Source organism: Polypterus senegalus, chromosome 6, assembly GCF_016835505.1.
Source record: "Polypterus senegalus isolate Bchr_013 chromosome 6, ASM1683550v1, whole genome shotgun sequence".
Taxonomy (NCBI): Eukaryota; Metazoa; Chordata; class Cladistia; order Polypteriformes; family Polypteridae; genus Polypterus; species Polypterus senegalus.
Genome location: NC_053159.1, coordinates 188,599,645 through 188,626,402, shown reverse-complemented (window position 1 = coordinate 188,626,402; position 26,758 = coordinate 188,599,645). Strand labels below are relative to the sequence as shown.

The following is a 26,758-nucleotide window of genomic DNA, read 5'->3' as shown; positions in this document are numbered from 1 at the left end:
GCCCTGGTCCAGATCTGGGAGGAGATCCCCCACAACACCATCTGTCATCTCATTAGAAGCATGCACCGATGTTGTCAGGCACGTATACAAGAACACAGGGGCCATACAAAGTGCTGCGTACAATTTTGAGTTGCTGCAATTCAATTTTGGCAAAATGGACTAGCCTGCCACATAATTTTCTCACTCTGATTTTTGGGGCGTCTTTGAATTCAGGGCTCTGTAGGTTGATCATTTTCATTTCCATCAAACGATGTGGCATCCTTTCGTTCCTAACACATTACCCAGTCTATATCAGTATAGGTATCCAGGAGGATTTCTTTTTCCCATTGAGATCTGATGTGTTTTCAAAGTGTTCCTTTAATTTTTCTGAGCAGTTTATATACATACATATATATACACACATATATATACACACACACACATATACACATATATATATATATATATATCAGTACTTATATATCATTTAGAAACCAAGTGCCCAAACTGCAATCCAAAACCCACTTATTTATCGCAAAGTGCCAACATGGCAATTTAACCTGAATACCACCTAAAACTGAACACCAGCAAAACCAAGGAGCTGGTGGTGGATTTTAGGAGGCCCAGGCCCCTCGTGGACCCCGTGATCATCAGAGGTGACTGTGCAGAGGGTACAGACCTATAAATACCTGGGAGTGCAGCTGGATGATAAATTGGACTGAACTGCCAATACTGATGCTCTGTCTGTCTGTCTATCTACTGAGCTTTTAGTTTAGAAAAGCAACTCATACATTAACATCTTTTGTCTTAAAAGAAAAACATAATAACAGAGCTTTCAATGATACAAACAACTTTTTGTTGAAAGGTAAAAGTTTGCATTCGGTATGCTTTTGAACAATTAATGTGCTTTTTGCTGTTGTATGCATGCTGATAATTTGTCTAACCTTGGCTCATACTTTGTAAGCTTGAGAGCAACACATGCAGCACTCAGGTCATCTGTTAGTCTGTTTCTGGTGTCAGATTTGATTTAATTCAAAGCTGAAAACAGCTGCGCACAAGCATAAGATGTTCCAAACAAAGTAAGGAAAGCAATCTCAAGTTCCTTCATTGACTTAAGATTATTTGGCAGAGAATTCCACACTTTAAGGATTTCATTTTCATAACTAACTGTGCTGTCCTTTGTCATCCCTTCGATCCTCTCAAGTGTTTCACGCAGGTCTTCCCTATTAAGCTCCGCCCCCAAAGCTTCCATTATATATTACGGGGTCGTGGATCAGGTGTGGCGATTCCTCACCTGTGCGCTTAAGCGAGGACTGCCCGCATCACAAAGCTCCCAGAAACCGCTCCGGCCACTCTACCATAACCCCTTTAAGCCGAGTCGCGGCAATTATCTGTTAAAACTGGCCTTTTCAATTTTGAGCTGTGGACCCGCTATACCACATCCCCTCCAACCCCACCACGGGAATCACAGACTCAAAAGGCTGCAGTCCGTGCCGCACCCTCAAGCAGCATGTGTGCCGCCCGCCTTACCCCAGACAGGAGAGGAAGGACGCGCACCCATTGGGCTGCTGGGCAGAGGGGCGGGTGATGTGAGAAAAGTCCTCCGGCGTGAAGAGGGGAGCGTGAGGGAGCAGCCCGGCCCGCATTCCTCTGGCTTTATAGTAACGAACTCTGTGCTCGGGCGACGGCGCGCGTGCCCACTGAGAGGGCTCTGAGTGCCCCCTTTGGCACGCGTGCCATAGGTTCGCCACCACTGATATACACATATACATATATATATATATATACATACATATATATACACATATACACATACATATATATACATATACACATATATATATACATATATATATATATATATATATATATATATATATATATATATATATATACCCATATATATATATATATATATATATATATATATATATATACATATATATCTATACTAATAAAAGGCAAAGCCCTCACTGACTCACTCATCACTAATTCTCCAACTTCCCGTGTAGGTAGAAGGCTGAAATTTGGCAGGCTCATTCCTTACAGCTTACTTACAAAAGTTGGGCAGGTTTCATTTCGAAATTCTACGCCTAATGGTCATAACTGGAAGGTATTTTCTCCATTAACTGTAATGGAGTTGAGCTGGAATGACGTGGGGCGGGGAGTTTCATGTGACATCATCACGCCTCCCACGTAATCACGTGAACTGACTGTCAACGCAGTGCGTAGAAAACCAGGAAGACCTCCAAAAAGCGCTTAAGAAAACACGCATTATATAATTGAGAAGGCAGCGAAAACAATGAGAAGCGAGCAAGTGACATATACTACCATATTCATGAGTGCTGCTACCTCGGAAAGAAAGCAAGGTGTAAACCTAAACTTTAAATTAAGTTCATAGACAGGCTACCGCTGGCGTTTCACATGCCCACAGGTAATTCGGGATACAAGTTTAATGAGAGGACGCAGGATATAAACGAGAGTTTTGATCACTTTGTAACTAAGTTAAAATTGTAGGTGAAGGGGTGTGCTTATGCAAATTCGAGACTGTGTTTGTGGGGATTGACAGTTAAAGGCGGGTGGGGAGTCACGTCATCATCTCCCTCCCATTTACCTCATTTCGGTCTGAGCTGAGCTCCGCCGTCTTTCGAAGCAACTTCGTCAGACTGCCACCAAATACTCCCAGAAAAATCCACAAGTTAATACACACGCTGTCTCTAGAGTTTCTCCACACTGAATCCTCCAGGCACTACTTACAAAAGGTCACTTTGACAATCGTGTTACGTTATTTTTAAATCTTTCCTTTTCTTAGCACAAGCACAGCTGAGAAGCTTCATGCATGTGCTCCATAACGCGTTAAAAATAATGCATTTAATCACACTTTGCATTACAAGCAAAGGGAGCTTTGTCAATGCATGATTTCCTGGTACACCGATTACTTTGATCAGTGCATCCCGATTCATTTTACCCTCGCACCACCTTAGTTTGAGAAGGAAGTATGAAAAAATATGAGGTTAACACAGAAAAACAGATCACCAATTCAAGCTTTATGAATAATCGATTCGCCATCAATAATTGTTTTGGTAAAGCCATCCTCCTTCCATTTTATAATTTTTCCGCCACTAGCCATGATTAAATGAACGGTAAATAAAGTAAGAGCAAAGTGAGGGTGACTTATTTAGGCAGGCATATATATGACAGCAACACTCATGACAATGTCAATCATGTTACGTTATTATTAAAATGTTTCCTTTTCTTTTCATTACTTCTTTAACACACTACTTCTCCGCTGGGCGCTGGTATTTATATATATATATATATATATATATGAATGACCTCCAAAGAGCGCTGAGACTTTTGATATCATGAACGTGTCTGCAAAACTGGGGTCTCCTGCCCAGCAAAAGTCGAGCAGCCGCGCTGCGCATAGCTGTGCCGGCCTTTGAGATGCTGACTGCGCTTCTGCCTTAAGTCAAAGTGAGCACTTTTAATTTTTTTCATCCTCCCCCTGCGCTATAGCCCAGACAAGTGCAAACACGGGACCCCTTTTCTACACCACGGCAAAATAATATTAAGGCGATTCGCACTTTCTTTTGCGATACGATTATCAGGTCCTCACCTCGGATTATGAAGACACGCACACGAGTGGAGGACTGACAGTGCCATCACAACCGATTAATGGCGGGACGTCTCACCAGTCTACACAAGACCCACCGCGACTGTCCCCAAAAGGCGATCATAACGCCAGCGAACACATCTCTCTATACTATATAAAAGAAAAGGCAACTTTCCTTTCTTTACACCTTTTTCCTTTTATCCCAAACCAAAGCCTTTCTCTCTTAACACTGCAGAGGACACAAAACTAATTTTCTTTAAATGCCGGTAAGGCACATTACCAGAGGCACAAATTTGAATGTTCACATAGAAAATGTAATTTCTATACCACAGCCGTCGTGTAGTGCCTTTCAAAAGGGATCTACTACCGAGAGATGATCCATATATATTTTAGCTGCTGTTAGTTACTTACCTGTTGTGTTACACAGTCTTTAAAATGTACTTTACCCACAACCACTCCAGTAGTGCTCAATGTACCTGTACTTCTTGAAACGTTATTGTTTTACTGTTTAATAACTTATACACTATATTTTATTATTTTTCCCTTGCACTCAGTAACCAAAGCTATACACACACATATAGACACATACAAACATACACACAAGTATATGTATGTATATATATATATATATATATATATATATATATATACACATATTTATATATATATACATATATATACATACATACATATATATACATACATACATATATATACATACATATATATATATATATATATATATATATATATACACACACACACACACACACACACACATATATATAATTTGTGTGTGTGTATGTATGTATGTGTGTGTATATATGATGTAGTATAGGTATGTATATATATATATATATGTAGATATGTATGTGTATATATATGTATATATATATATGTATGTATGTGTGTGTGTGTGTGTATATGACAGCAGCAATGCAAGCTGTGAGAAAACAGTAAAAAGGAGGCGTGTCAGACGTCGTGGTACATTTTCTGATGCAGCTACCGAAAACAACCTTGTGACGCACCCGCCAAATACATAAAACAATTACTTTGACAATCATGTTACATTATTTTTAAAATGTTTCCTTTTCTTTTTCATAACTTCTTTAACACATGACATCGCTGCGCGTGGGTATTTTGCTATATATATATATATATATATATATATATATATATATATATCACAGCGACACTCATAACAGTGACAAAACAATTACATTGACAATCATGTTATGTTATTTTTAAAATTTTTCCTTTTCTTTTTCATACCTTCTTTAACACACTACTTCTCCGCTGCGAAGCGCGGGTATTCTGCTAGTATACACATATATACACATACTAGCAAAATACCCGCGCTTCGCAGCGGTGAAATACTGTCTGAATATTTTTATTAATAAAAAAGTAAACATTTTTAGACTGAATGAAAATATGTAAAAAATTAATTGTTAAGGATCTCTCTGTATACCACGTTGTCAGTTCGGCCCTCTGGTTGTAATATGACTAAGCTGTGTGCTGAGCTCACTCTTGAGCATGCAACATACAGTTGGCCATGTGAAAAGCAATCCGCCTCAAATAAATGCCAACCTTTTGTAGTGTTTGTCCCTGAGACTTATTAATTGTCATTGCGAAGCAGAGCCTTACTGGAAATTGAACGCGTTTGAATTAAAATGGGAGATTAGATGGTATAACGGGGATGCGAGAAATAAAAACTGTGTCACTGAGGCACTGCCAGTAAATATAGTTGCTTCAATTAGGTTGTTTTATAGAGATGTGACCTGAAGTCTTGTGCCGTTACAAAGTTTCGGTGGTTGTAAGTTTCTGCTTCCTTGGCGAAGGTCGTAAGCGAAAGAAGACACCGCAGTGACACACAGAAGAGAACCCGTGGATTAAATAAAACCTACACAATAACTATAACAATCGTAACAAATGAACAATAAAATAGAAGAGAACCCGTGAATTAAATAAAAAGGTTGCTTCGTTGGTGAAGCAAGGAAAAAGCACTTTCTTATATGTTGTTCGTTTTTAAAACAGTGCAGAAGCTATGAGAAAGTTGCTTCCTTGGCAAGCTCGTAAACGAAAGAAGACACCGCAGTGAACACAGAACCTACACAATAACTATAAAAATCGTAATAAATGAACAATGAAACAGCGGAGAACCCGTGGATTAAATAAAAAGGCTGCTTCGTTGGCCAAGCAAGGAAAAAGGACTTTCTTATATATCGTTCGTTTATAAAACAGTGCAGAAGCTCTGAAAAGCTGCTTCCTTCGCAAAGTAAGGAAACGACTGAAGAGACGGCGTGACGCGTAAGTGTTCGCAAGGCAGCTGAAGCCCTGCATTATGGGATCTGTAGTTTATTGTGTTACCAGTGCTTCATATCCCGGGCCATTAATAACAATAATACAGTATATAAAATGATCTCACGGGCCGGATATAATTACACGCCGGGCCGGATGTTGCCTGCGGGCCTTGAGTTTGACACATATGGAGTAAATAGAACTTGAAAAGATGTATTTTTTCGTACATCGAGCCAGCGTGCTATTGTGGTTTTGCTTGCATGCCTCAATAAGTCATCCTCCCCTCGCTCTTACTTTTTTACCGTTCATCTAATGAATACACTGAGTATGGCTTTACCAAAACAATCATTGATGGCGAATAAAGTATCCATTATTGGAGTATGTAGATCGGGATATATATATATATATATACCCGCGTATCGCAGCGGAGAAGTAGTGTGTTTAAAAAGCTAGAAAAGAAAAGGGAACATTTTAAAATAACGTAACATGACTGTCAATATACAGTATTTGTTTTGTGAGTGTTACTGAGTGTTGCTGTCATCAAGGATTTGATTATCATTATTTCTTTCAATCAGGTTCGTATTTGTAGGATGTGTTGTGTTCAAGTTACATTCCGTGTTTGTCAATCGTTGTAAAGATGACAGGTTTCATTCATCGATTCGTTTCTTACTGCATCAATAAACAGCTCGTCTTCTTCTTTATCTGAGACCTGACACACTGCATGCACGGGTTTTTTACACTGTCTTCCTTTAGCGGGACATTGACTTTTCCACCGTGTGCTTTGTTTCCGCAGTAGCTGCATTTATGAATATGCTTGTATGTATCAGACGCTTCATATTTTTTGCTGCCTTTTCAATTGTGTAATTCGGTTTTGTTCAGCTCTTTGGAACTGTTGCTTTTATCTGTGCACTCGTCAGTTCACGTGAGCCGCTCGGTGTACATGCATCGAAGGTTCCCAGCTGTGCTGGTGCTATCTCGTGCTATGTCCATGGCTGTATTTAATGTTACCTTAGTCCTGGCACTTAAAACTTTCTCTCGCAGTTTCGCTGAGTTTGTGTCAAACACCACCCTGACCATCTCATCTTCCTCTCCATAAGCACAGTCCTTCACCCGTGAATATTTACCCGTGGCAGTTTGCTATTGGATTGCCGCTGACGGACGCCTTATATGGGCAGGCACTAAATTACAAACGCCAGCGCAGCCTGTCTATGAACTTAATTTAAAGTTTAGGTTTACACGTGCTTTGTTTCAAGTAGCAGAACTCATGAATATGGTTGTATATGTCACTCGCCGCTTCTTATTGTTTCGCTGCCTTCTCAATTATATAATGCATGTTTTCTTCAGCGCTTTTGAGGTCTTCCTGGTTTTCTATGTACTGCGTGATTACGTGGGAGGCGTGATGATGTCACACAAAACTCCCCCATGGCGTTCAAGCTCATCTCCATTACAGTAAATGGAGAAAACAGCTTCCAGTTATGACCATTACGCGTAGAATTTTGATATAAAACCTGCCCAACTTTTGTAAGGAAGCTGTAAGGAATGAACCTGCCAAATTTCAGCCTTCCACCCACATGGGAAGTTGGAGAATTAGTGATGAGTCAGTGAGTGAGTGAGTGAGGGCTTTGCCTTTTATTAGTATACATACATACATACATACATACATACATACATATATATATATATATATATATATATATATATATATATGCTTTTGGCAGACACACTTCATGTGCTCCCAGCTCTTAAAACAACGACAAGCAGAACACACAGCTTGCCAGCAGATGATCCAACCGTATCTCTTTAGTGTGCGTTCAGCCTGCACCCCCCCTTTACAAGGCGAGCAGTGTTATACTTCCCACGAGTGAGAGATTTAACCACGCCCGGGGCCAGAAATAAAGGACAAATATTGTTTTTACAAAATTTTTAAAGTAAAAGTGAAAATAATGCATATGTAGCAATTACCATGAAAATAAACTCTTTAAATTGTATATCCAGTAAACCAAACCCGGGGGTGGGCGAGCGAACCAAGCAGGGGGCAGAGCCCCCTAGTATATATTTTAAAATGTACCAAGCAGTTATATGGGAATACTATATTTTTTTAACAATATTTTTATCTTGATTTTCATTCTACTTTTCTAGGTGATCTAATTGTTTAATTAATTCATTATTTACTAATTAGTGGGTCTGACGCTAAAGTTGTTGCAGCCTTTGATTACTCGTGTTGTTCGCCTGCATGTCTGCTCTGCTCATTTTTAATTGTCATTAATAAGATACAACAAAGGGGAAAAACTTCATAAAGAAAGGGCAAAATACAACAAAATCAACAAAGGAGAGTTAAGCATTTTAATCTGTAGCAAAAGCAGAAATATTTCTAAATGTCTTATAAATGTTAAAATCATGCTGCTGTGCGTTTCTGAATGTAGAAGATACATAATACCAGCTAATTAATTGAGATCAGTGCTATCAGGTGTTGTCACTGATTAGGAATCAAACCTGCAGCCACAGTGTGCCCCCAGGACCGAGGTTGGGAAACACTGTCCTAAACCACCCTGTACACACAGTGGCAACATCCCTACTGCTGGTAGACCCATAGGAATATCTGCAGGGCTGGCTGAGAATTGCAGTCCCACAGGACAGTCTTTTTGGGGGTTCTTGGGTGCCACCAGAGGGAGCTGCAGGGAATCGTTATAAACTTACACCTGATTCAGAAGGGCTTCCAGCGTGCAATTCTTCCGGGTCTGGCATAAAAGAAGACGAGTTTCCTGCAAGTGCTGTAAGGATGAGGAGGAGTGTGGACGAGGCTTCAAGGGAGGTGAAGAAGGAGAGAGAGAGAGAGAGAGAGAGATTTACTATGGTACTGTACTGCTGCAGAAGACAATTTGGGGAATGGTGGAGGTATTAAAAATAAAGAAGATCCTGTGTTTGAACCCAGGATTGTGCTTTGTAGTTGCGTCTGGCAGTCTGGGGTACTGCTACACATCCTGGTGATTACACTATTAGTTACGTATATATTGTCTTTCATACTATCTATATAATAGAATACAATGTAACACCACTTATTTTTGTATAATGTTCTTCAGTGAGTGCAGGTGAAGAGCACTGTAAACAAATCAGAAATCAGGTTACATGTAAAATAGATTACCAGTAACGGCATACAGCACGATAACGTGCACTGAATACACCTGACTTACAGTTTCCATCCTCTTTCTCTGAAACGTTCAGCATTTGTTTGCTCAGAGGTTGTTGCACTTGCTGCTTCCTGAGCAGCTCTTCTTTTCTCTACCCTAGTAGCCTGCTTTTAATCTTCTTTCGTTGGCATCTTTTTGTGTTAAAACTGTTTGTGTGGCAATTACTTAGTACGTTTTCTTTAATTTTTTACTTAAGTTGGTACTTAAGTCTTCAATCTGCCTCGATAATGATTTAAGGTATGAAGAGGTAGAGGAAGCGATTGTTAAGGTGGCAGGGATGAGAATGGCGCAGCCAAGAGTTGATTCTACAATAAAATAAAATAAAAATAAAAAAAAGAGGAAAACCTTGGAGGTCAATCATCAGTCCGAAAGCGGACAGTACACGTCAAGTAGAATATGTACGTCAAATGTCATGTCAATAGGTCAAATGGTTTGTGAGCTATAGGTGATTTAAAATCCTGAACAGACAAACTGACAGTCACGGTAGCGTATTATAGAAGCAGATATTAATTACTAAATACAGAAATGTATTGAGATACAAATTTGTTAAAACACACATAAGCAAAGTAGAAACTGATTAATGTAAATATAAACCAACAATATCTGTCCATTAATTAACTGATGAACTATGTCAGCTGACAACGAAGGAGATGAAAATCTATTTATCAATAGTTTGCTTTTAATGCAATCATTTTACAAATAAATTATAAGTCAGTTGGCAGTATTAAGTGGGGTTGAAGTAAATATTAATGCAGTAAGGAATGGATCACCAGAGGGAATCATTAATTCTGACATGAAGTATATAAGCAGCACATTCTGGCAGGCTGACCGAAGTGTTCCTGAGCAGCGACTGACTTGTGCCAGAGCTGCTCAGTCCTTCTAAAGGTATTCAGGCCATTTGCTAAATGGAACTGGGGCAGCTTCTGGTGTGAAGTATAAAATATTAGCCAGTAGGTTTTGGGGTGGGGCCCACAGCTTTGGCGAGTGATCACCCGCCACTTCTGTCACTAACGGCTCATCCCATAGACAAGCAACCATTCCAAATAGATCTCAGTTCGAGTACTACATCCACATTTGCGCCGACTAATTTGGATCTACCTCGGAGAAATCTTCCAAGATGAGGCCCAAGTGTATTTTGCTAGCTGGGTTGTCTCTTTAAGACGCTGCTGCCATTATAATAATCCACTTCTTGGGTCCCAGTATGGTATTATGCTCTTATTTGGGTCCTCACATTAAATGGCTGAAGAACCCCTGCTGTATGCAAACAAATTTACACTGCTCATACACACACAACGTCTCTACAGAATAAAATCCAACAAATACAGCCTTCAAAGTCACTCCTATAACAACGCACTTTTACTATTTGTCTGCTTTAAAACAGCACTTCTTAATTTCAGTCCTGGTGGCCCCCTATGGCTGCAGGTTTTTCTTCCAATCAGGTTTATAATCAGCAAGTCATTTTACCTTTAACTGATCTTATTGCTAAATTTGCTGGCCCTTCTTCCATCCTCTCTTATTCTTCACAATAAATAATCACTGTACTGTCAGATTTATAAGAATTTTTAAAATATTTGTATTTTTACCATCACTTTAAATGCTTAACCCTCTTTGCTTATTTCCCTATTAACGTGCCTTTTTGTTGTGAAATTTGCTCCCTTAGCTTCTTCTCCTGGTCCAAAGACATGCAGGTTAGCTGAACTGGTGATGTAAAATTAGCCTCTGTGTGTGTGTGTGTGTGTGTGTGTGTGTATGTATGGGTGGTCAGGGACCCAGGTCCTTCCTATGTAGAGTTTACATGTTCTCCCAATGTCTGTGTGGGTCTCCTCTGGGTGCTCCAGTTCAAAGACTGTGGGAGTTTAGTGATACTAAACTGGCCAAAGTGGATGGTTGGGTTGTGTGTGTCTGTTCGCCCTGCAATGGGCTGGCATCCTGTAAGGGGTTTGTTCTTGCCTTGCAGCCTGTGCTAGCTGAAATGGCTTCCAGCTCCTACCCCACAACCCTGAACTGGATTAAGTAGGTCAGAAGAAGACACAACATGACTTGACATCTTTAAATTACACCACAATACAATGGCAGTTAACAAGAAATGGAGTAGATCTGGGGCAAACTTCAATGAATACTGAAAAGATGCAGTTACTTACAGTGCCAGGCCCACTAATGAGGTCATTAATAAATTAAAGGTGAAATAACTAGGACATCTGAAATGGGAGAAATTAAATCATGCTGATGATTATTTTAGTATATTAGAACAATCTAGACAGGAACAAGCCATTTAAGCCCAACAAAGGTTGCCGTTCCTATCCCATAAATTCCTCCAAAATAACATCAAGTCAAGTTTTGAGTTTTCATTCACGAAACTAAAGCACAAACACCATTCCAGGGGCTTCATTTGTAAAACTTTGCATAGATTGGAACATGACAATATGCGCATTGCAAAAAAAAAAAAACAGGAAAATGCAGACACCAAAAAATCAGTTTAAGACATGGGGTATGCAAATTTCTACACAATTTATTGTTAATATATCACAATCATCACGTAAATATGCATACGTGAGCACCCCTCAAACGCTGCCCTGAAACCTCCATATATGGGGCATGCTAATCAACCTCATACATATGCAATCATGATGGTGTAGAACAAGGGTGTTGAGCTCCAGTCTTGGAGGGACGCACTGGCGGCAGGTTTTCATTCTAACCATCTTCTTAATAAGTGACCAGCTTTTGCTGCTAAATAACTTCTTTTGCCTTAGTTGTCTCAGACCCCTTAGTTCACAGGTGTCGAACTCCAGGCCTGGAGCGCCACAGTGGCTACAGGTTTTCATTCCAAACCTTTCCCTAATCAGTGACCTGTTTTCACTGCTAATTCACATTTTAATAGCCCTGTTAGAAGGATTCAGTCCTCTCAAATTGATTTGTTTCCTCATTAAAATGCAGCCAAACAGAAATGAGATGTGAAACGAGCCAACAGATGACCAGCTAAACTGGGGCTTCAAACTCCAACTAGTTTCTTAATGAGAAGCCAATTCTTGCTGCTAATTAAACTCAATATTTAATTCCACGGCTTGTTGTTGCTCTTGTTTTGCCACAGCTGACATTTCCAAAACTGTTGATTTTCTGTTTTTCATAAGAACATCGTCAAAATGTTTTGGTGAGTTGAGTGATCAACCGTACGGACACCTTCACCTTTCTTTATTTTCAGCTATTGTGTGATGTGGCAACTTGTTTTTTGTCTCATTATTGTTTGGCTGCTAATTAAGGAAAAAAGAAACAACTAAAGGGCCCGAGTCAAGCTAAATTAAAAGAAGTAATTAGCAGCAAAAACTGGACACTAATTAAGAAGATGGTTAGAATGAAAACCTGCAGCCGCTGCGGCCCACCAGGACTGGAGTTTGACACCCTTGCCTTAGTTGTTTCTTCCTCATCTCATTTATGTTTGGCTGTCATGTCATGAAGAACAGAATCAATTCAGAGGACCAAATCCTTCAAAACAGGGATAGTAAAGTTAAAGGAACTGAAGATAATTTGCAGGGAAACCTGATCACCGATTAGGAAAAGGGCTAAAATGAAAACCTGCAGCCATCCTGGTGTAGAACTTCACTGGCTAGTAGAGCAGCCTATACGTGCACAGAGTGGCGGTTTTTGATATGGGCGACATGGGCCGTTGCCCAGGGCAGCATCTTGGGCATCGGCAAAATTTGTTTTTTTTGCGCACGTCCATGCTGCCCCGACATCATGCCAGCGCATTTTTGGGATTGCAAGGGCACCGATCGGTTTTCTATTGCCCATTTTCGAGGTGCGCCTGCTGCTTGCCGCATAGGGAAGGGAGGGGCGGGGGATTCTCTGGCTCACTGGCGTGGCATCTAATAACCAGCTCGTAATTCTTTACACTATAACGGAATATTTTGGTGCTGTATAAATGTAAAATTTGATTTTGTCTCTGTTAGACATTACATTTTCAATAGTTTGTTTTATTGCACTGATGATGTAAAGTGTGTATGAGAACACGGCTGGGGTGTGGGGGCGCTTGGGTGTGGTTTGCGCCAGAGGGGGTGTTCGCCCAGGGCACCAAACAGGCTAGGACCGCCCCTGCGTGCACAAACTATTTCTTGTGAAGAAAAAAAAACTTTGACTTTAAAAATACCGAACACACCCTTTAACAATTGTGAATGTGGTTTCCAGAACAATAAATCCAAACTGTTTTGAAGCTCGGGTTGTTTAAAACAGGTTCACTTACCTAATCAAACGGAATGTCCGTCTGTGTGTTTAAGTATCATTCTCGGTTTTTTACGTTCGCAGGACTCTTCCGCTTCCAGCCCTCACGAATATGACGGCATTACAGTTTTATTTTCGGAAATTCTCTCTTAAATTCTTTGCTAAATGCGCACAAACGCGAAATCATCCTGGCGGTTTCTTTTCTTCATTTGTTTTTTCAATTCTTATCACTCGTTTTAACGGATTGAGCGCAGCGCGTGATTAAACCACTCTGTCGCAGAACTAGGCGCCTAGATAACGCACATGCGCAGATCCCAGCTCGTCATCTTCGCGCCATAAGTACAGAATATCTGATTGGTCTGTTACTGCCGGTTTTTGAATAGAGATTATATGATTGGTGATTTTTAATGCGCTGTAGGATGTACGCGTCAAAGTGTTCTTTCTGTAACGAACATTGTCGATTAACTTGGATGTGTTGTCATATGTAAAATACGAATAAATGGGGACTAAAAATAAATAATACATCGGGACAATAAATACGGTATGTCTGGTAAGTGTTAATTTGTAAATAACTGCGGAGTGGGAGATGCCTGGTAGTTGCACATGAAAGGTGCTCATTCTACAACGAACGGGAGAATTGAGTCGTGTAGAAAATTAGAGGCATGTAAAATACGAATAAATGGGGAGTAAAAATAAATAAATAATAACGGGACAAGAAATACGGTATGTCTGGTAAGTCTTAATTTGTAAATAACTGCGGAGTGGGAGATGCCTGTTAGATGCACATGAAAGGTGCTCTTTCTACAACGAGCGGAAGAATTGAGTCGTGTAGAAAATTAGAGACAAAAGATAATTAAAAAAAAAAATCCGTACAAGAAAAACGGGACGTGTGGTAAACCCAGTTTGTAAATAGTTGCAGAGTGGGAGATGCCCAGTAGTCACTGATTAAAGACCCGTCACCGCCTTTGTCCGCTTGTCTTCTAAGGTGGCGGCTTCTAGTGCTCTGCTCTGCGCTTGCTAGCTCGCTCGCTCAGCCCCTGTCTGTCGCACTCTCTCACTCTCCGTGTCTCTCATGTTTACAGCTCATTTACTTAACACATCAGGCCGCGGCTCTGATACACTGCAGATGTCACCCCGCTGCGTCCAATGGGAATTTAAGTGCCCGCCTTGTCATGTGTTATAAACAAACGGATCACTTCAGCACGATTTCCTCCTCCAGCGGTCGGGGGGGGGATGAAGGGGGAGCAGAGAGAGGGAGAGAGACGGAATTCCCATGGACGCCTTCGACCAGCCGTGAACTATCAAAAGTCAGGGTCAAGACTGCGGGCCGGAAAAAATAAGTTAAAAAAAAATGATGAAGTAGAATGGCCACTTGAGTTGGGCGGTAGAAAACGAGCAGCCATCGATGAGCCTTCTTCATCTGCGGGCGGGCGGCCTCATATTCCGCCTTCACTCACTACCGCGCCTTCTTAGTCAACATGAGTTCATGATAATAATGTTAAAAAAAAAGTAAATACGACCCTGGCGTGTACACCAAAATAAACGCATGTGCTTCACAGATCACTCCAAGAAAACAGCTGCTGAACTTAGGGGTTTGCAGGGGGGAGTTTTGCATGCAAACGGCTCATTAAAATGCTGCCAAGGCGAGGGTGGGCGCAATGCGCCGTAACTAATTGTGCATTAAGCACGACGGATGAGGGATTAAAATGCCTTTACAGCAGGTTCAAAGTTCGGCCGCTGTTGAACTTTCACCAGACTCCAACTAAATGCCACATTCTTCACAGGACGAGCGGATTAATTGTAAAGAAGAGCACTGCTAATACCCCACTGGCATTGCCCCCACCCTGATGTTGTTGTTTTTTGAGGGATGAAAGTAAAGCTTGTCTGTGCCCACCATTACCCCTTGGTGCCCATCTGCTAGAAACGTTTTATTAACTGGTTTTAAAGTATGTAGTGAGAGTTGGGAGCAGGTTGAGGAGACCCTGGAGAGGTGGAGATCTGCTATAGAGAGGAGAGGAATGAAGGTCAGTAGGACCACCAAGACAGAATACATGTGAGTGATGAGGATGAAGGGAGTAGAGTTGGTGAAGGTAGAGGAGTTTAAATACTTGGTGTCAACAGTAAAGAGTAACGGGGATCGTGGAAGAGAGGTGAAGAAGATAGTGCAGGTAGGGTGGAGTGGCTGGAAAAGAGTGACAGGAGTGATAGACAGGTTTCAGCAAGAGTGACAGGGAAGGTCTACAGGACGGTAGTGAGACCAGCTATGTTATATAGGCTGGAGACGGTGGCACTGACCAGAAAGCAGGAGACAGAGCTGGAGGTGGCAGAGTTAAAGATTTGTATAGGGTGTGACGAGGATGGATAGGATTAGAAATGAGGACATTAGAGGGCTGCGGTGGGCTGGCACCATGCCCAGGGTTTGTTTCCTGCCTTGCGCCCTGTGTTGGCTGGGATTGGCTCCTGCAGACCCCGTGACCCTGTAGTTAGGATATAGCGGGTTGGCTAATGGATGGATGGATGGACATTAGCGGGTCAGCTCAGGTTGGACGGCTTGGAGACAAAACTAGAGAGGTGAGACTGTGTTGATTTGGACATGGTCAGTGGAGAGATGCTGAGTATATTGGGAGAAGAATGTTAAGGATAGAGCTGCCAGGGAAGAGGAAAAGAATAAGGCCTAAGAGAAGGTTTATGGATGTGGGGAGAGGGAACATGAAGGTGATGGGTGTGTCGGAGCAAGATGACGAGTACAGGAAGAGATGGAAACAAGATGATCTGCTGTGGCGACCCCTAACAGGAGCAGCCAAAAGAAGAAGAAGAAGAAGTGTCTTTTGATAAGAAGTCCATGAGAAGCAGGAGATGTCAATCCAGTAGGCACTGTGTTGCCCATCCTGACCCACAGATGCCCTGCTGGCTTTACTCACAAGAGCAGGTATTTCAGAAACACAAAATTAGGCTGCTTGTTGTTGGATAATTAACTCATTTTAAAACGGGTATTAAAGTGTCTGGTAATAATAACAAGTAAAAGAAGATTAAGAGGAGACCTGACTGAAGTGTTTATTATTATGAAGGGAATTAGTGCAGTGGATTGAGACGGTGACTTTAAAATGAGTTTATCAAGAACACGGGGACACAGTTGGAAACTTGTTAAAGGGAACTTTCACACAAACATTAGGAAGTTTTTCTTTACACACAGATGTTGTGATGTGAAATTTTGAATATAACTTGATAATTGTTTTGTATGTCTTTATTTGTAATTTAGGCAAAGCAATGTCATTTAGTGTTACTTTGGTGAGAGGCATTTGTGTTTGCCCCCCGTTACGACTGAGTCTCTTTGTAATTTTACGACAGGATTTGGGAGATGTGTCTTTAACCAGTTTGGCGAGTTTTTCTTTACTAAAATCTTTCTCTCATCCTCCACACAAAGCCAGGTTAGCTTAACATATGGTCTCATGGGTGGTTGGCAGGTGTTAAGATGTACTATTTTCCCCAATTGGTCTGAGATATGGCTGTTTGGAATTGGCTTGTCTCAGAGGCCTTTAAGTACCATGATGTCCTATTGGCTGTAGGGGTTGGACAGAAAAACCCATACATTTGCTTGCTCAAACCCATTGTCTCTCTATTGTTAACAACTGATGAAGACCATCACACCATGAACTGACGAGAACAGCACAATGAAGAGCACACCTCAACAGACATATTGAACAGGCTTGAGGCCTGTTCTGAAGAAAGCTGAGCACCAATGATGCCTTAACTAGAGACATTTTAAGTAACTAACAAGTCTGTGTGCCACCTGAATTACACATCACCATTTTATCAGGTTGTATGGTTGCCAATATTCAAATGTACTTTGCATTTTGTTATTATTTATGAATATTATCAGTAATACATTATTTTATGTGTAACTTAACTCCTGCTTGTCTTTTTACTACATTTAATTGCCTGAGGTTATAGATATAGAAGGGAATACAATAATACCTTATAAACAGTGGTAAGTCTGTGAGATTAGGCATTCTAAGGCTACATATTAATAATACAATAGGGGAAAGTAGAGCAATATATATTACTCTACCAAGATAAAACAACAGAGAGACACTTGGAATAAGCGACCAAGTAGCGTGGTAGACCAGTAAGACTTTAGGGACTTTCAAAACTCGACTTGATGTTTTTTAAGAAGAATTAAGTGGGCAGGACTGGCGAGCTTTGTTGGGCTGAATGGCCCGTTCTCTTCTCGATTGTTCTAATAACAACAGACTAGCACAGGCAACTGAGATGTCCCACACAACCAATTAAAGACCACACGGCTTTCTCAGCCTCTTTGCCAATTTCCTTCTGATTTTAGAACCGGCAAAAGAGAGAGCAGATCATTGGGAAAACCGGGAGGAACACTGAAAGAAAGACACTGTATGAAAGGCTGGCACATGAAGAGTCTGAAATCGTGTTCAGTCAGAAAGAAAGGTGCTGTATAAAACACGCTGACTGGCTGCTTTGAAATGTGCTTTGTGATTATTTCCTTAATGAAAAGGCACTATATAACAAGATATGAGCTGGAGAGCACCTGGTAACGTGGCTCCTTCTGAAAGGTGCTATAAAAAAGTTGTGTATACGGAAGATGGAAAATAGTGCTCAGTTGACACGATGCGTTGAAATGTGCTTTGTCCGAGTTCCTTGTGGGAAAGGCACTATATAAGACAAATTGATTTATTAATAGTTACTCGGCCTAGGTACTACATAAAAGGCTGGTAACCCACAGGGTATTAAATAGTCAAGTCAAGTTGGGGAACAGGCACTGGTACGGCGCATTGTCACACCCACCACACGATGAAACAGCTCGGGATCCTGGTTGGCAACCCAAAGGGCAGACACGTGGTCCAGTCCCACCCTCCGGAAATGACCCTTTATCTGCTGCAGCCATGTGTTATGTGGGCGACCCCTTGGGCTGGTCCAGCCACTCGGTCCTCAACAGTGAGGATCACCCTCTGCTATCTGAGAATGTGCCAGTAGGCAGAGCAGGGTGGGAATAGAAGTGGGCTACAACATCTGATTTTAGAGTCCTGGTTTTAAAATACAGTTTATTTTTTGTATAGCCTACAATCACACAAGAAGTGTCGCAATGGGTTTTCACAGGCCCTGCCTCTTGACAGCCCCCCAGCCTCGACTCTCTAAGAAGACAAGGAAAAAAATAGAAGAAACCTCAGGAGAGGAAGTTCAAAGAGAGAACCCTTTCCAGGTAGGATTTGACCTTCTGTCTGTTTTTAATGGTACTGAGTCAGGATTTCTTGCTGCCTTTTTTGTTGTTCTTTTGTCATTATTAAATCTTTAAATATTAAAAGAACTTCGCTTTGGTTAAGGGTCTCGCTCAAGGGACCCAACAAAGTGGAGTTACTTTTGGCGACTGTTTAAGAATATATCTTATGCTTATAGTATTTGGAATGTATTGTCAATAGACCTCTCTATTTTAATCCTTATACGCCTCTGCTGGGGGGCTTGTTTTGTTTTGGACGTGCTCTGTCTGTAGGTATGTCAGAGGACTGGGACTTTGTGAAGTGGAGTCCAGCCTCACGTGGGGAGGAAAAATGGGGGGAGAGAAAGAGAGCAAGCTACTGTATCTCTAATCTATCCTTTTAAATCTTAAATACTTACAAGTGCCAATGTAACAATTGGCTTCATGGCAATAACTCCAGAAAAATTAGGAAATTAAGGACACAACTGTCTTATCTTAAATTAAGGCTAGAAAATGACAACAAAAGCTCAGAAGCAAGGTCTCCATGACCAAACAGATAACTTTGTGAGCTGGAATGGTAAAGGTCTCAATCACGCATTAAAGAGAAGTTCTCTAACACCGTTGAACCTCGGGTCACGACTGTAATTCATTCCAAAACTCTGGTCGTAACTCGATTTGGTTGTGACCCGAAGTAATTTCCCCCATAGGATTGTATGTAAATACAATTAATCCATTCCAGACCGTACAAACTGTATGTAAATATATTTTCTTTAAAGATTGTTAAGCACATAAATAGTTAATTACACCGTAGAATGCACATTGTTATGGTAAACTAAATGTGAAAACATTGAATAACACTGAGACAAACACTTGGGCTCCCTGCTAAGCTGCACGTGAAACTACGCTCATTCGCTCACTCTCTCTCTCTCACGCTCGCTCACTTACACTCTCTCACACTTGCTCACTCACACTCTCTCACGCTCGGTCACTCTTTCTCTCTCTCTCTTATGCTTGCTCACTCACGCTCTCTCTCGCGCTCACTCGTTCTGTCTCTTGCTCGCTCGCTCACTCTCTCTCCTGCACCGGCTTTCTCCTCCTGCTTCCTGCCTTCTCCTGCAACCTACCGTTCTTTCCTGTTCTCTTCTTTTTCCCTTTTGCCGACTCCCACTTCTATTTATGAAGAGGACGTGGTAGTCGTGGCAATCAGCAGCTCCTGGGAACAATTACGGATGCGGACCACTTCTCACCTGTGTGCTTAGCTGAGAAACGCCCACATCACGAACTCCTCAGGGACCGCGTCGGCCACACTCCACCACTCCCCCTCGCTAAGCCGTGAGTGCGGTGATTATTTATTAAAACTGGCCTTTTTGATGGGAGCTGTAGACCCGCTATACCACAGGAGGAAGCTGGGTTGAGAGGAGGTTACAGTTTTGAGGGAGAGTCCCTCTGCGTGATGCACCGAGAACAATGTACAGTACAGGGAGACAGAACACGTGCGGAAATCATCGGTGTGTACAAATCGGAAGGGGGACTGGCTTGTTCGCCACCCGAGTATGTGGTCGTGAACAGATGCAAAAGTTTGGCAAACTTTTTGGTCATAACCCGATTTGTACGTGGTTCAAGATGTTTGTGAGCCGAGGTTCTACTCTATTTGAAATTGGACAAAATCAAATTCTCACTTGCAGGATCTGTACCAAAGTTTTTCAAAATAAAGAATAAGTATCTAAATTGAGGAAGCAGATTCTCTCCCCTCTTTCTTATTCCATTTATTTTTATTCATTTATTATTTTATCTAAAGGGTAGTGCACAAAAAACCAAACCGTCTCCGACCAGCTTGCTCGAGCTATTATACAGGCGGGTGTCGTCACGATCACGGAGCCTCGGCAGCCCCAACTGTGCATTAGTAAGGAAGCTGTGAACCAGCGGGTACAGACGTGCGTGAAACAGATCCAGAAGATCCTCTGCAACAGAGGATTGGAATATTTCATGAGTTGACAAAACGTGGTTCCATCTATCAGGACATGTACATTCGCAGAACACCAGATATTGGTCAGTAGACAATCCCCATGGAATTCATGAAAAGCCCCTTCATGATGAAAAAAATTGGGTGTCTGGTGTGCGGTATCTGCTACACACATCGTGTGTCCCATATTTTTTGAGACGACAGTCAACACTGCCGTGTAATATGGGAATCTTCGTGGAATTTTGCACACAATTGACCCCCGAAGAATGTGAGTACGCCGTCTTTCAACAGGATGGAGCAACATGTCACACTTCTCGTGAGTCACTTTCTCAAATTCACAACGTCTTCACAGAGGAACGAGCTGTCAGCAAAGGTTTGTGAGGGACCACACCGGACCTATCCACTTGCGACTTTTACCTGTGGGGCAATCTGAAGGGAAAAAGTGTATGTCAGTAATCCAAAGACATTAGAGGAAGTGAAGGACAAAATTCGGAGTGAAATTGGAAACATTGAAACGGCTGAGCTGCGTCGCGTCTATGACAATATGGTGCGGCGTGCAGAAAAGTGTATTGACGCACAAGGAAATCATTTCCAGCACCTCCTCTAACCAGTAAGTACAGATTTTTGTATTGCATATCTTTCATTTCGTGTACGGGCTAAAAAACGTACGTCGAAACTGGAGTCAGAGATGGTTTGGTTTTTCGTGCGCCACCCTGTATTAACTTATTTTTTTTACTAGTTTAGAGTTTTATTCTGCTGGCCCTGCTCTCTTTCTCATGGGTGGGGGGTGATTTGTTATTGTTAAACTTGACTTGCTTGTATGAAATGTTATTTACTTTTTTGATTTTATTAAAAATCAAATAACATATCAATAAAATGCAAAAAAAAAAAAAAAGGAGTCAAGTCTTCATCTCAGGTCACTGGATAGCGTACAATAGCTCTTTGGTTGAGAGACATTAAACAGTGCTTACCTAGAAAGGAAGGTGCACAATAAAACACGCTGACTTATTGTTTTGTAATGTGCCCTGTCATCAATCCTTTGGGAACGGCTCTTTAATTATTAATTATCCAGACTGACTTACAACATGGCGGCACGGTGGTGCAGTGGGTAGCGCTGCTGCCTCGTAGTTAGGAGATCTGGGTTCGCTTCTGTACGTGGAGTTGGCATGTTCTCCCCGTGTCTGCGTGGGTTTCCTCCCACAGTCCATTTGCGATCCTAAATTGTCCCTGGTGTGTGGGTGTGTGCGTGTGCCCTGCGGTGAGCTGGCACCCTGCCCAAGGATTTGTTCCTGCCTTGCGCCCTGTGCTGGCTGGGATTGGCTCCAGCAGACCCCCCGTGACCCTGTAGTTAGGATATAGCGGGTTGGATAATGGATGGGTGGATGGATGGACTTACAACATTTGAGAGATACAATTGGTTACATGGGTGGCACAGTGGCAGCGCTGCTGCCTCGCAGTTAGGCGACACAGGTTCGCTTCCCGGGTCCTCCCTGCGTGGAGTCTGCATGTTCTCCCCATGTCTGCGTGGGTTTCCTCCCACAGTCCAAAGGTTTGTGGGCCCTGCGGTGCGCTGGCATCCTGCCCAGGGATTTGTTCCTGCCTTGCACCCTGTGCTGGCTGGGATTGGCTCCAGCAGACCCCCGTGACCCTGTGTTAGGATATAGCGGGTTGGACACTGACTGAATTGGTTACATTGATTTTTTGATTTCTTTATTTCCAGTTGGAGCACAGGCAGGTGAAGTGACTTCCTCGCAGTCACACAAGTGTCAGTAACAGGATCTGAATCCACAATGTCAGAGTCACTGTACCCACAGATTGCACACCTAATTACACGGCCCACTCTGAAAGGCGCTATATAAAAGACTGATACATAGAAAAGCTACAAAAAGGACATAGCAGCATTAGAAAAGGTCCAGAGAAGAGCGACAAGGCTGATTCAGGGCTACAAGGGATGAGTTTTGAGGAAAGATTACAAGAGCTGAGCCTTTACTGAGAATTAGAGGAGACCTGAGTGAAGTGTTTAAAATGATGAAGGGCGTCAGTCCAGTGGATCGAGACGGTGACTTTAAAATGAGGTCATCAAGAAACAGTTGGAAACTTATCAAGGGTAAATTTCACACAAACATTAGGAAGCTTTTCTTTACACAAAGAACGGTAGACACTTGGAATAAGCGACCAAGTAGTGTGGTGGACAGTAAGACTTAATGGACTTTCAAAACTCAACTTGATGTTAGTATAGAAGAAATAAGTGGATAGGACTGGCGAGCTTTGTTGGGCTGAATGGCCTGTTCTCGTCTCGGGTGCTCTAATGTTCTAATAAAGGGTCTGAAATAGTGCTCACTCAGAGTGAAAGGTGCTATATAAAACACAGCGACTGAGTACTTTGAAATGTGCATTATGATAATTACTTATTTGTAAAGGCACTATACAATAAAATTGATTCAAAAGACACCTAGTCACATGGCTGCATCTGAAAGGCGCTATATAAAACACCACCCACAGTGAAGGAGTTCTCCCATTTTATTAACTGAGTTTTTCACGTAAGAACAGGAACCTTATTTATCATTGACAAGGTCTGGATTAGAATTGCCACCTCTTTTACCTTACAGAAAACCTGGCACTAGTTGTCAGTGCCCGAGTAGCAGGAGATGAAAATCCAGGAGGGACTCGGGACCCACGGATGCCCCACAAGAGCCGGCATTTGGGATATTTTTGTAGTGATTACAGAAATGACAGTGTGAATCATTCATTGACAGCTTATATGTCAGGTTACGACCCAATCAACATACCCTGGCACACCTCGAACGAACATTTATCTGTGCCCACCTGTGTTTGCTGTTGCCCCTATAGGCTCTTTTTGTAAAGCTTATTTGTGTTTACCTACAAAGTAAATATTTATTTGGGGTGGAATCTCTCCAGAACTTACCAGTGCCTGCCTGGGCTAATATAGAATAAACAATAAAAACATACTTCAAAAAAGCTAATCTGTGCCCACCATTACCCACAGATGCCCATATAGTGTAGGTCTTGGAGGTAATGCTGTATATTAAGTGGACTTAGAGATGACAACAAAAAGCAAATCATTGAGAGCCAGGATAACAACTAGTCAAAATACACTGGCATATCTCAAGTATATAATGTGCCAATCTTTGCCTACTATTTACCCATCTGGGCTGACTTCCAAGAAACTGTTTTGGCTCATTTACTAACTGCTTTCAGAAATAACAAAAGCAAAGAATATTTCAAATCAGGATATGAACCAATTAACCTAAACTAAGGAAAATTTAAGAGAAGCTCATCTCTGCCCATAGTACCCACCGATGCCCATCTGATGGGTATTTTTCACCATTTCTGTATTGAGTTTGGAGCTGGCCATGTAATGTAGATATTTGAAGAAAAAAAAAAGCAAAAAAGATAAATAATTAACCCATACTGGCACACCACTACAAGTAAAGTTCACCTGTACCCACTGTTACCTCTTGGTGCCCATATGGATTTACCTACTAAAATATTTTATTTTGTTATCAAATAATTAGCCACGTTTAGAGATTGCAACAGAAAAGAATATTTCAGACCAGGATAAGAACTAATCAACTGATACTTGGGCACCTTACATGAAGCTCACCTGGTGCCCACAAATACCCACAGTGCCCATATGGGCTTACATGCTAGAAATACTTTATTGTCTAATAAATTAGACAGATTACAACAGAAATGACATTATTCAAGACCAACATAACAACTAATCAACCTACAACTAGGACAGCTTCAGGGGCTCTTGTCTGTGCCCACCCTTACCCCCACAGTGCCCACATTTGGTTAGCTAATTTTTAATTTTTAACTGGTTTTAGAAATAATAACAGATGCAAAATCATTTTGGACCCAGATAAGAGTTAATCAACCTACACCAAAGCACCTTAAGTGAAGCCCTTTCTGCCCAGCATTAGCCCCCAGTGCCCCCCGAGTTTTTCTCATAAACAAGAATGAATGCTTTTCATATTTTGTAGTGCTTTCTGAAGTGACAGCTTAGCATAGACCATTGGCAAATCCGAGATAAATACTAATGAGGCTACAGCGACACGCCTCAAGTACAATTCACGCGTGCTCTCTGTTACCCATTGGTGCCCACATGGGCTAACTTACAAGAAACTGTTTTGGGCTAACTTATTAACTGTTTTTAGAAATCATAATAGAAACTAATTTATTTAGGTTCATCTGTGCCCACCATTATCCACTGATGCCAGTCTGATTGTTCTCATGAACAAGTGTCAGTTCTTTATCCTTTCTTTAGTCATTTTTGATCTGACATCATAATAGAGATCAACAAAAAGAGGGAAAAAACAAGTAATCAACCTACACTGGCACATCTCTGCAAGGAAAGCCCATTGTTGCCCATCATTACCCACTGCTGCCAGCATGAGCTTACCTACAAGAAACTTTTATGAACAAATTTATTAGCTGCTTGTAGAGATTAAAACATAAATTAATTTGGAGTCCCACCCTCCAGAAATGACCCTCTGTTTGCCGCAGCCAGGTGTTATGTGGGCATCCCCTAGACCTGTTCCAGCCACTCGGGTCCTCAATAATGAGGGTCCTGCGAGGTAGATGACCCTCTGGTAATCGCGCCACATGGCCATAGTGCCGTAACTGACGCTCCCTCACAATGCAGGTCATGTGCCTCATTCAGGACTCCATGAGCAACACAAAGTCAAACCAGCGGTAGCTGAGGATTCTCCCACATTGACCCACATGAAGGAGTCCAGCCTTCGTCTCAGGTCACTGGATAGCATCCATGTCTCGCCATCATATACGAAAAATGATCAAAAGCAGAACATCCAACTTACATACACTCCACCACAAAACACATAACGTCCTGATTCTGAGCCTTCTCAGCAGATTCAAATAGCCGGAGAGGGACAGCCCAGGAGTGAGGTGATGTCAGGGTGGCCCCGCCTCCTGGGGCTCCACCCACTAAGTACCATAGAACATAAGTTAACTTAACAAGACAGTTCACAATTAGCTAACTAGAACCACAATCAACAGAGCTGTCGTGAGCCAGGAGTCCCAAAGCACATATACAAAGTCCCCATAAGCTCTGAAAGTAGAATCAGAACCTTTCTTTGTCATTTGACCAAGTATAACAAAATTTCAGAGCAGCTACTCCTTCAGATGCAAGTCAGCTCAGGTTGGGGGGCACACACTGGTAGAGCACATTGCTGAACCCACCACACAATGAAACAGCTTGGGATCTCCCTGGCAAGCATGCGGTGCAGTCCCACACTCCAGAAATGACCCTCTATCTGATGCAGCCAGGTGTTACGTGGGCATCGCTTTGGCATGGTCCAACTAATCGGGTCTTCAACAATGAGCCAGTTCACCCTCGGGTAATCACGCCACATGGCCGTAGTGCCGCGAGTGACGCTCCATCACAATGCAGGTCATGTGCCTCACTCAGGACTCTGTGAGCGATACAACGTCAAACCAACAGATTCTCCAAAGAGACAGTGCTAACTTCAAAAGAAAGGCGCTATATAAAACCCACCAGCTGCTTTGAAATGTCCTCTGTTATAAATCCTATTGAGAAAGGCACTGTATAACACACACTGCTTCTAAAAGACACGGCCCAGTCTGAAAGATGCCATATTAAAGACTGCTTGATTGCTTTGAAACTTTATAACACAAACCGATGTGAAAGACACTCGCTCACATGGCCCAGTCTGAAAGGCGCTATATGAAACTGCCACAAACTAAACTATTTCTCCCAATCTAGTAACTGATTTTTGACAAAAAAAAAACAAAAAAAAAACCAGAACTTTTATCCCCGACAAGGCCTGGAACAGATCTGTCAGCCATTTACCGTACCTCAAAGAAAGCTTTGCACATCGATGTGTGTGCCAGTCATTTGCAGTAATGCCCACCCAGGCTTACCCATAAAAAGAATCAAGCCTGGCGGTCAACTCTCTTTTGGCCAAGTGCTCTATTGCCAAGACTGGGATACAAATTGGATCAACCCCCCCATCCCAGGTGGTACCCTCTAATACCCACTTGTGCCCATCTAAGGTTAGCCACGCTAAAGGGCTTTTTATTTGCCGTATTTCCTTAATGATTTATGAACTGGCAGAAGAAAGCAAAAATATTACAGCACAACACCTAACCCCCTCCCCAGATAAGAAAGAGGTACAAGTGGCAGTGCCCCTAGCCCAGCTGTACCCGCTTGCCACATTCAGGACCTGAGCAGGGCAGAAATGACTGGACAAGAAAGGAATATTACCACTAAAACC

General features: G+C 42.0%; 1 protein-coding gene across 4 annotated transcripts in view; it reads right to left on the bottom strand.

The window, feature by feature from the left end:
• pde1a (phosphodiesterase 1A, calmodulin-dependent) overlaps positions 1 to 26,758 on the bottom strand; it is a 477,351-nt gene that overhangs the window by 154,630 nt on the left and 295,963 nt on the right. The gene's annotated exons all lie outside the window — the stretch shown is intronic.